This window comes from Pongo abelii, chromosome 1, assembly GCF_028885655.2.
Source record: "Pongo abelii isolate AG06213 chromosome 1, NHGRI_mPonAbe1-v2.0_pri, whole genome shotgun sequence".
NCBI lineage: Eukaryota > Metazoa > Chordata > Mammalia > Primates > Hominidae > Pongo > Pongo abelii.
This window is the reverse complement of record NC_071985.2, coordinates 99173142-99185324: the sequence shown is the minus strand read 5'-3', so window position 1 is coordinate 99185324 and position 12183 is coordinate 99173142.

The window sequence follows — 12183 nt, the reverse complement described above, 5'->3', positions numbered from 1 at the left end:
TTTCTCTTTTGTCATCATGATCTCTTGGCCTCAGACTGAGTTCAGGGAGCCATAGTAGGAGTGCAGAAAATGAAGTGACCTGGAGGAAAAAAAAATGTGATACTTAAAATATAGTTTTTCCGACTTTCTTTTTCTCTCTCAAATTAATTTAGATGTAAATAACATTTTAACAGGGTCCAAGATCAGGCTCCCAGGCTCTGGCTTGTGGTCTCACTTGACACCAGAATAAGATTTTGGTGTGCTAGTAATTTTGCTAAATGGAGGCCTACTCCCCAAAACATCACCCTGGTGAGTGATGAACATTTCTGTAGGTGATGACTTGGAGTTTTTGTTTTACTTCATTCTAACACATGCTGTCCCTGCTTCAAGTGGGTAAAATTATACCTAGCTCAGCCCAGGTTTAATTCAGATTATTTAAAAAATTTCAGTGGCAAGTAATTTACGAGCTTCTCTTTATTAAGATTTAGGAAATTTTGCTCTATTGCGCATGCATGTTAAGTATTTTTTTGCTGTGTTCTTAGTGTAGATAGAAAACAACCTGTCACTGTCTCCTAGTTGGCCCTGTCAAAAAACATTTGGGAAGTGCTTAGATCAGAATGCTGTTGAGTACTGCAAATTAAACAATCTGATGTACTTGTTAATTTCATTACAAACAGCAGTTAGGATTTCATATACATATAGTCTGTACCATGCTATATATCAGAAATCTTTGTAAATATAAACTCCTTAAATATAGGGACCCAGTTTTATTCTTCAGCGAAAGGGAGTTAATCTCCTTTTGGTGTTGTGCATTTAAAAGGATCTAGGATGTAAGAGGCTCATTAAATGATAGCTGTTAGTATTATTTATCTTGATATCTTCCAAAGGGCTTTGCACATGGCGAACACTAAGAAGTATTGGTTGAATGAATGAAGGTGCCATGTCCCATACTGTGGTATACACAGAGAAAAGACCAGGATGGGGACACTAGCACAGTGATTTCATCAGTGAAGCTTTGTGTGGAAGTGTCCCTCCTGCAGCCCTTTTACCAGATGCAGGCTCCCTTGACCTTGGATTGTGGACCGCTTAAAATTTTCAGGGGAAAAAGTGTGCCTAATTAGCTAGTAGGGCCTAACCTCTTGTCAAGATGGAACTTCAGAAGTTTGTCTAAGTATGGAAAAGCTAAGCTCACTTGACACAGATCATGGGAAGAAAGACTTCTACATGTTATTCAAGTTATTCACGTCAAAAGCGATTAGGGGGCCCCAGCTTCCATTACATCATTCATTAGGAAAATGTGTGCTGGGAGCTCTGCAAATCACATGATTTGATGGAGGCATTGAGGCTGGGTTTCTTGTGTGTCTGCCCTTGGCCATATTCAGTTTTTAGTATGCTTGGAAAAGGCTGAAGCAGAACATGAAGATCTAGTTTATTTTAATGCTGTCAGACGGCTAAATGGTGGAAACTTGTTGAAGAGATTTACTGAGCTGTTTCCTTAGATTGAAGACTTTAGAGAATTAATTAACAGGGTTCGGAGAGATACAACATGCCAGACCCCTACTGACTCTAAGTGTGTACTTTCTTACTGATGTGATGTGATAGCTGAGCACAGGATATGTAAAGCTGCAGGGGAGTAATACGAGAGCAGTGCTGATGTGTTCTAAGATATGCAGGTGTTCAGATGAGAACTGGCCGTGACAACTGAGTCAGCCAGGCACTGGACTTATTTCCTTTTGCTTAAGCACCATGAGCTCAGTAGAAGCACAGACTTTCACGAGGTGCGGAACTATTTGGTGAAAATGAAGTCACAATTTTGGAAGAGCTTCACTGATTTTGATGTGTAGGTATTGTTTCACGTTTTAGCTTTTGCTTTTAGAATGCACGCCTTAAGATGGTTCTCAGTTATCATGCTATATCTATGCCACGCCATTTCTAGAGCAAGTAACTTATCTGAAAGTGAACTATATCTATAAGAAAACAAATATCCCTGTAGAGACATTTGTAGATGAATTGTGGAAGTACTCTAAAATTTTTGGCCAGATTTTGGGGAATGTTTGAGTCTAGCTGGTACAGAAAGTACATTCTGTTTTATGAAAATAGCAACATTGAAGTGAAAAGATATCATTAATGTATACCTGTAGTCAGAAATTGAATGTGCCCTGGCTGATTGCAATTTATTTATTCACTTAATGTGTACTTATTGAGTACAGTGCAATTTATTTATTCACTTAATGTGTATTTATTGAGTACAAGGCGTTAAGAGTTTCCTCAGTTCTTATAGTCTGTAACAGTGCCATTCCATAGGAATGTAATGAGAGCCACATATATAATTTAAAATTTTCTAGTAGCCACATTAAAAAATTAAAAAGAAATGGATAAAATTAATGTTAATAATATTAATATAGTTTATTTCACCAAATATATCTAAAAATATATCTAAAATATTATCCTAATATGTAATTAATATAGTTTTATTGTTGTTTTTTGGTGTTTTTTGTTTTTTTCTTGAGACAGGGTCTCACTCTGTCACCCAGGCTGGAGTGCAGTAACACAATCATGGTTCACTGCACCCTCAACCTTCTGGGCTCAGATGCTCCTCCCACCTCAGCCTCCTGAGTAGCTGAGACCACAGGCATTTGCCACCAGCTAATTTTTTGTAGAGACGGGATTTCCCATGTTGCCCAGAATGGTCTCCAACTCCTGGACTCACGCGATCCACCTGCCTTGGCCTCCTGAAGTGCAGGGATTACAGGCGTGAGCCACTAGAAATTATTAAGAAATTATTTTACATTCTTTGTTTTGAATTAAGTTTCTCGAATTTACTTACAGCAAATCTCACATTGCACTAGCCACATTTCAGGTACTCAAAAACTACATGTGATTAATGGTTACCATACTGGGCAGTCCATGTCTAGAGAGAAATACAGATGTGTAATTTGTAAACAGGTAAACAGATAATTTCTTTTTTTTTATTTTTATTTGAGACAAATTCTCACTCTCTCAGGCCGGAGTGCAGAGGCTTAGTGCAGCCTCCACCTCCTGGGCTCAAGCAATCCTCCCACCTAACCTCCCCAACTCCTCACCCCAGCAGCTAGGACTACAGGCGGGCACCACCATGTCCAACTAATTTTTATAGAGATAGGTTTTCATCATGTTACCCAGACTAGATAATTTTAATTAAATGTAATAAAGGCTATGATGAGAAAAGTACACTCATCATACAATGAAAGCATATAAAAGGGGCTTAGTTCCTCCAGTTTTTCCTCCTAAAATCTCATATTTCTCTCTGCTTCTCTGCATCCTGCCTGCCACGACTCTAATCTAAGCCAGATTATCTCTCTCCTAGACTTGCACAACAGCTTCCGAAATTGTCTACCTGCATCTATCCCTGCCCCTGTTTGCAGATAAAGTGAACTTTTAAAAACGCCCATCAGATCAGGTCATTCCTCTGTTTAAAACCTTAAATATATGATGAACACATTGGACAAATGTGAGATGATGTACATAAAGCGCCCAGCCCAAAAGTTCTGCTCACTGAGTTTAGTTCTCCTCGTTTCTTCCTTTCACTCTCTTTTTTCTGCCTCTTACTTTCCTCCCCAGCTCCTTCCTCTTATCACCTATCAGTCTCTTATCATCTGAATTTCTTTTTTCTTTCTTCCTTCTCACTTGCTTTCCATTTTTTTCTTCCATCTTTACTTTCTCTCCTTCCTGCTTTAGTTTATTTTAATATAGAATTTAAATAGATTTAGGAATTCATTCTTTAATTATTTACTTCTGAGTTCCAAGTTCTTCATTTAAAAATCAAAAGAGCACCGGGCACTGTGGCTCACGCCTGTAATCCCAGCACTTTGGGAGGCCAAGGTGGGCGGATCACCTGAGGTCAGGAGTTCGAGACCAGCCTGGCCAGCATGGTGAAAACCTGTCTCTACTTAAAATACAAAAATTAGCCAGGCGTGGTGGCAGGGGCCTGTAATCCCAGCTACTCAAGAGGCTGAGGCAGGAGAATAGCTTGAACCCAGGAGGTGGTGGTTGCAGTGAGCCGAGATTGCACCATTGCACTCCAGCCTGGGGGACAAGAGCGAGACTCCATTTCAAAATAAATAAATACATAAATAAAAATAAAAATAATAAAAAGAGCTTGGCCAGGCACGGTGGGTCACACCTATAATTCCAGCACTTTGGGAGGCCAAGGTGGGTGGATCACTTGAGGTCAGGAGTTCAAGACCACACTGGCCTGGCCGACATGGTGAAAACCCATCTCCACTAAAAATACAAAAATTAGCCAGGTGTGGTGGTGCACACCTGTAGTCCCAGCTACTGAGGAGGCTGAGGCAGGAGAATCACTTGAACCTGGGAGACAGAGGTTGCAGTGAGCCAAGATCACACCACTGCACTCCAGCCTGAGTGACAGAGTGAGACTCTGTCAAAAAACAAAAACAAAAACAAAAAAACTTGACCTTTTATCAGGATTAAATTAAGATACTTTTTACTTCAGCATGGTCTTCAGTTAACTTTTTTTGTAGGTTGGAGAGCTTCTTTAGAAAAATGCATATAGTTTCCCAGAAGGAGGAAAACAATCCCCTTCACATTTTATAGGGAGAAAATGGTGCAGTCACTTAGGAAGGGTCATGTGGTGGTGATTTGAAACAAGTCAGAAGAACCCAGGCTCTCACCACAGCCCTTCCTCTCTGAGGCAAATTTCTGCCTCCTGGCAGTAGAGCAGTGAGGCAAGTTAATTATTCAGTGTCTATGGAGGTCAATAAATAAATGAAATACCTAATTAAATAAACTTTTGGAAGTGCTGAGAGCAAGCAGTTTCCTTAACTTAACACATTTCCTTTGGAGGACCAGTTCTCTTCCTTGAAAAAACAGCCAATCTAGCCATATGGGCTGTTTCCTTTTAGTTCTGAGAAGGTGGATTTATGACCCTCTATGTACTCATCTTTCTGTTTCTGTCTCTGACATAGACAACTCTGCCAGGTGCCAGCACTCCTTCTACCTCCGCTGAGAGCAAGGAGACATCCTGAAATTACAGAAGGAAGAAAGGAAGTTACAATTCAAGAAGGACTTCTTGCTGCCAAGGCACAGTAGCACCAATACAAAACAAATGAGGGAGGATTTTAGCCTAGAAAATATGTCTCTGGAGAAAAGACCCCCCCCGCCCCCCCTCCCCCAATCCCAGGTCTGGCCCAAGGGAGGGCCTCCCTCCGGTAAGGCTTGGGCATTCACATTCAGAATCCACTAACATTTGTTGAGCAGATACTGCATACAAGACAGCTCCATATACATCTTCTTCTGTACCATTTTAATCTAAGAGAAGCCTTCCAATGTTTTCCCAAATGGAATCTTATCTTGAAATGAGACTCTGCAGACTTAAACCAACTACAGAAACACTTTAGTATTAAGGTGCCACCCACGCTGAAACATTTTTCCTAGCTTTGACCATTGCTCTGTGAACATCCAGAGCCTGTTTACCACATTCCATTCCAACAGCTTGTTCTTAATCTCTCACTTCAGAGATTTACTGAGCTCTTTCTGAATAGAATTACTCTTGTGAAAGAAACAGTAGCAGCATGTTATATTAGTTAGGGTAGACTAATTGCTATAACAAATAGACCCAAATAAGAATAATGGCTTGCCCAGGCATGGTGGCTCACGCCTGTAATCCCAGCACTTTGGGAAGCCAAAGTGGGAGGATCACTTGAGGTCAGGAGTTTGAAACCAGCCTGGCCAGCATGGTGAAACCCCCGTCTCTACTAAAAATCCAAAAAAAATAGCTGGCATGGTGGCTGGCACCCGTAATCCCAGCTACTCGGGAAGCTGAGGCAGGAGAATCACTTGAACCCAGGAGGTTGAGGTTACAGTGAGCTGAGAGCGTGCCACTGCACTCCAGTCTAGGTGACAGAGCAAGACTCTGTTTCTAAAAAAAGAAACAAGAAAAAAGAATAATGACTCAGATACAATAGACATTTATTTCTTGCCCTTTGGGTGGCAGGGCACTTCTCCTCCATACAGCTATTTCAGGAATTCAGGATATGAAGGCCTGCCATGCAAAAGGCATGGAAGAGCATATGTGGGAAACTTTTATGGGCCTAGAAGTAGGGTATATCCCTCGAAATGGGCTCCACAGATTGGTGTTGGTTTGCAAATAGTTTGTTACTGGTACTTGACAATATAAGAATAGAAATGGAAAGTAAACCTTTAGAAAGCTTTATAGCAATCTGGGGCCAGGCGTGGTGGCTCACGCCTGTAATCCCAGCACTTTGGGAGGCCGAGGCAGGCGGATCACTTGAGGTCAGGCGTTCAAGACCAGCTTGGCCAACATGGTGAAACCCCGTCTCTACTAAAAATACAAAATTAGTTGGGCATGGTGGTGTGTGCCTGTAGTACCAGGTACTCAGGAGGCTGAGGCAGGAGAGTCGCTTTGAACCCAGGAGACGCAGGTTGCAGTGAGCCAAGATCACGCCACTGTACTCTAGACTGGGCAACAATATCAAAACTTCATCTCAAAAAAAAAAAAAAGTTTTATAGCAATTTTGATACAGTAATTGTCTGTTGAATCTAAAATTTAAAAATTGGGGCTGGGTGCGGTGGCTCATGCCTGTAATCCCAGCACTTTAGAAGGCCGAGGCAGGCAGATCCCTTGAGGCCAGGAGTTCGAGACCAGCTTGGCCAACATGGTGAAACCTCGTCTCTACTAAAATTACAAAAATTAGCTGGGCATGGTGGCAGCCACCCGTAATCCCAGCTACTAAAGAGGCTGAGACAGTGATCCCGGGAGGTGGAGGTTGCAGTGAGCTGAGATCACGCCACTGTACTCCAGCCTGGGTGTCAGAGTGAGACTTTATATATATGGCTTAATTTTCTTTTTTTTTTTTTACAATTAACATTTTATATTTTTAAAAAACATAAAAAACTGAACTTGCTGCCTTCGGACTATAAGAATATAAGGAAAAAAAATTGAACTCACCATTGGTAAAGGGTCATAAAGTTTTTATGACAAAGGAAATAGATGCCCTGATATTAAGAAGACAACAAGAATTTAAAAGACCTTTAGTTCTCAGGAATCAACACTAAAAGACTCTGATTCAGAACCCCCAGAAATGAGGCAAACATGATAGATGAAATGTTTCAAACTGTGTTAACAAACAGTGCAATCAGAGGAAAAGACAGGAGCAGCACAGAGAACAGCATTGACAATTTTAAGAGTTGAGGGCAACCACCTTACCCAAAATTCATCACCTTTTTCTTGGAAGGGGCCTGGAAATTAAGTACAACTTGAAAAGCAGGGACTAAGAGAACATTATATTAAATAATTCTTCCCGCCGGGCGTGGTGGCTCATGCCTATAATCCCAGCACTTTGGGAGGCTGAGGTGGGTAAATCACAAGGTCAGGAGTTCGAGACCAGCCTGGCCAAGAGACCAGCCTGGCCAATATGGTGAAACCCCGTCTCTCCTAAAAATACAAAAATTAGCCGGGCGTGGTGGTGGGTGCCTGTAATCCCAGCTACTCAGGAGGCTGAGGCAGGAGAATTGCTTGAACCTGGGAGGCAGAGGTTGCAGTGAGCCGAGACTGCATCACTGCACTGCAGCCTGGGCGACAGAGTGAGACTCCAACTCAAATAAATAAATAAATAAATAAATAAATAAATAAGTTAATTAATTAACTCTTCCCTTAAATATGATCTGGCCACAGAACCAAATCTGTAAACAGGGTAATTTTTTCCCCTATGGTAATGTAAAAAGTCAATTAAATTTCCTTTTTTCTTTTTCTCTGTTTATGATTCTTCATCATTCAGCTTAAAAAGTCAGGTAATCTTGACTAGGTGTGGTGGCTCATGCTTGTAATCCCAGCACTTTGGGAGGCTGAGGCGGGTAGATCACCTAAGGTCAGGAGTTTGAGACCAACCTGGCCAACATGGTGAAAACCCCATCTCTATTAAAAATACGAAAATTAGCTGGGCGTGGTGACAGGCACCTGTAATCCCAGCTACTTGGGAGACTAAAGCAGGAGAATCTTTTGAATCCAGGATGCGGAGGTTGCAGTGAGCCAAGATTGCACCACTCCACTCCAGCCTGGGTGACAGAACGAGACTCTTTCTCAAAAAAAAAAGTCAGATAATCAAAAGACAGTTTTTACTGTTCTAAATTATAGGATTTTCAACATTGTTTCTATCTAATTCTGCACCATTTTACAATTTTATTTAAAAGCAGTTGATTGGATGGGCATGGTGGGTCACACCTGTAATCCCAACACTTTGGGAGGCCGAGGCAAGAGGATTGATTAAGCCCAGGAATTCAAGGCCAGCCTGAGAAACATGATGAGACCCTGACTTTAAAAATAAAAAAAAGGGGAGCAGGCAAAAAAAGAAAAAAAAAAAAAAAAAGCAATTGATTCAGGCCTGCCTTAGTTGGAAAAAATTTCTTACTTTCCTATGGACAGTACCTCAGCTTGGTCCAAAATATTTCCCCCATTACTGTTTCTGAAAAAGGATGTCAGAGATGCTATTTCAAATCACTGAAGACTAAGTTGGACCTGCTAATATTGGAGAGAACAAACTTGAAGGCAAGGAAGGTTTAACCCCAGTCCTGCTAAGTATCCTGCTACTACTGGATAGGAGGAGATGGCTATCAGGAGTTTAGGTCTTCTTGGTCACCAAAGCCATCTGGCCAGTGGGACAGGGCCCTGCTACCTTGATTTCTCTTCTACCAAAGTCTCAATTTCGGAAATTCTTCACTAAAAATTCTTGGTTGGGTGCAGTGGCTCACGCTTGTAATCCTAGCACGTTGGGAGGCCAAGGAGGGCAGATCACCTGAGCTCAGGAATTCAAGACCAGCCTGGACAACATGGCAAAACCCCATCTCTACAAAAAATATAAACATTTTGGCTGGGCACGGTGGCTCTGACCAGGTGCGGTGGTTCATGCCTGTAATCCCAGCACTTTGGGAGGCTGAGGCTGGTGCGTTGCTTGAGTTCAGGAAGTTAGAGACCAGCCTGACCAGCATGGTGAAACCCAGTCTCTACTAAAAATACAAAAATTAGCCGGGCATGGTGGCAAGCACCTGTAATCCCAGCTACTTGGGAGGGTGAGGCAGGAGAATGGCTTGAACAAGGGAAGCAGAGGTTACAATGAGTCAAGACTGGCCGGGCACAGTGGCTCACGCCTGTAATCCCAGCACTTTGGGAGGCTGAGGCAGGTGGATCACGAGGTCAGGAGTTCAAGACCAGCCTTGCCAAGATGGTGAAACCCCGTCTCTACTAAAAAAAAAAATACAAAAAATTAGCTGGGCACGGTGGCAGGCACCTGTAGTCCCAGCTACTCAGGAGGCTGAGGAAGGAGAATCATTTGAACCCGGAGGCTGGAGGCTGCAGTGAGCCAAGATCGTGCCACTGCACTCCAGCCTGGGTGACAGAGTGAAACTCCATCTCAAAAAACAAAAAAAAAAACAAAAAAAACCAAAAAAAAAAACAATGAGCCAAGATCACACCATTGCACTCCAACCTGAGCGACAGAGCGAGACTCTGTCTCAAAAAATAATAATAATAATAATTAGCCAGGCATGGTGGCACATGCCTATAGTCCCAGCTACTCCAGAGGCTTGAGCCTGGGAGGCAGAGGTTGCAGTAAGCTGAGATCACGCCACTACACTCCGGCCTGGGTGACAGAGCGAGACCCTGTCTAAAAAAAAAAAAAATTGAAAAAGCAATTTGGGCTTTGTTTTTTAATGTCTTTATTTTATTTTGTAGTTCCAGTAACTAATTTTTGGCGTATTTTACAAAAATGTTGGCCCATAATGCATTACAAGGAAAAAAATCTTGTTCCTCACCACATACGGTTTGAGAAGCACTAGTATATGTTACATTCTTTCATATTCTGCTAGAACTCAATCTCATGGTCACATCTAACTATAGCAGAAACTGGAAATGTGATCTAGCTATATGAAATGGGAAAAGAGAAGAACACAGACGTTGGTGAACGCTAGAAGTCTGTGGCATGCTGAGCTTGCACACTCACAAGCACAGCATAATGTGTGAAATGGAAGAGAGAGGACTAAGTGCCCAAGGGGAGGTTGAGCTGCAGGAGGTATATCCGTGCTACTTTCATCCAGCCTGGAGAAGACTGCCAGCTGCTGGCGTTAGTTACCATCCAGAGGGCTTTGGCTGCAAAAGCCAGGAGGACAAATGTTGTCTGTATTTACTGTGCTCATTTCTCTCACATTCTGGCTTTTCTTTCTATCCTCCCCACCATGCCTTAGTTTACCATTTCCTACTTAAGCATCAAAGTAGCCTCATAACAGGGGTCCCTACCGCTAACTTCACATCCTCCACCTCCATCTAGCCTGTGACTCTCACCATGTTACTCTTCAATAGTTCCATATCACTTACAGGATTGAGTTAAACTTTTGTTATAGAAAGCGTGTAAGACCATTCACAATCTAGTCCCTTGCCACCTCCTGGGCCTCGCCTCCCCACTGTGCCATGGGCATTCCATGCCCTAGTCTTGCAGACCTCCTCACCACCCCCTTAGCACTCCATACACTGCCACGCTTCCTTGCCTTGGACTTGTGAGTCCTCACTGGGTTTATTCCCACTAGTCTTTTAGCTCTCCATTTAATGTTTCTTCATTTGTGAACTTTCTTGATTCTCCTTTGTTTGGTGAAGCACCCCTTCCCCCACAAGCATCATAATTGTTGGGTAAAGAATAGCTATCTCTAGGCTGGGCACAGTGGATCATGCCTGTAATCCCAGCACTTTGGGAGGCTGAGGCGGGAGGATCACTTGGGCCCAGGAGTTTGGGCCTGTCTCGGCCTCCCAAAGTGCTGAGATTACAGGCGTGAGCCACTGCGCTGGCCTTTCTCAAACCTTTTATTGTTAGACAGGGGATAGACAAGAAAGAGAGTCTCTACTCTCCTGATAGTCTAAAAGTTGAAAACAATTCATTTATTACCTGACAACTATTCACTGAGTATCAATTATTGGCCAGAAACCACATGACACACTTGAGACACACCAATAAAAACATGTCCTCAGGCTGGGCACGGTGGCTCACGCCTGTAATCCTAGCACTTTGGGAGGCCAAGGCAGGCGGATTGTCTGAGCTCAGGAGTTCAAGGCCAGCCTGGGCAAAATGGCGAAATTCCTTCTCTACTAAAAATACAAAAAATTAGCTGAGCATGGTGGTGTGCCTGTAATCCCAGCTATTCGGGAGGCTGAGGTACGAGAATTGCTTGAACCTGGGAGGTGGAGGTTGCAGTGAGCTGAGATCACACCATTGCACTCCAGCCTGGGCAGCAGGGTGAGACTCTGTCTCAAAAAAAAAAAGAAAAAAAAAGAAAATGTTCTCAGGCCTCATTTACTCATAGTCTAATGGCGAGAAATATAAGCTGGAGTAGAGTGGTGCGAACAGTTTTGACCACCTGGGCTCAAGGGCTCCTTCTGCCTCGGCCTCCCCTGTGGCTGGGACAACAGGTGTATACCACCATGCCCAGCTATTTTTTTTTTTTTGTGGAGATGGGGTTTCACCATGTTGGTCAGGCTGGTCTTGAACTCCTGACCTCAGGTGATTCACCTGCCTCAGCCTCCCAAAGTGCTGGGATTACAAGCATGAGCCCCCGTGCCCAGCCAAATTTTCTGTTTTATGAAGCCAAACCAAATCCTAATTAATACAAGGGGAATATTAACAGAGTACCTCCATATTTTAGGTATTTTATACATATACTTCTTTTTATCTTCATGACAGTTCTACAAAAATTGGCCAGATTACACCTTACTAGCTATGTGTCATTAGGTAAGTTACTTCACCTTTCTGTGCCTCAATTTCCCCATCTGTAAAATGAAGACAATATAGCATCTCCTCTAGAGCTGTGAAGATTGGACAAGTTCATGTAGGTAAAGTATTCAGAATTGTGTTTGCCACATGGTAAGTGCTCAGTGTTAGCCATTATTGTATTTGCAATAACACAATCATATTCAGAGGCCTGTTATAGCTCAGAAAGCTTTAGTAATTTAAGTGGTGACATAGTAAGTGGTAGGGCCAAGATTCAAACCCAGAGCCGTCTGACTTTTAAAACTGTGCATTTCCCCATTGTACCTGGGAAGGACTCAATGTGGGTCAACTGCAGGGTGGAGGGACTAGAGCTGGGATGGGTAAATGAAATACTGCCTTTTGCTCTTGTGTAACTGGGTGAGTCTTCCCAATGGAG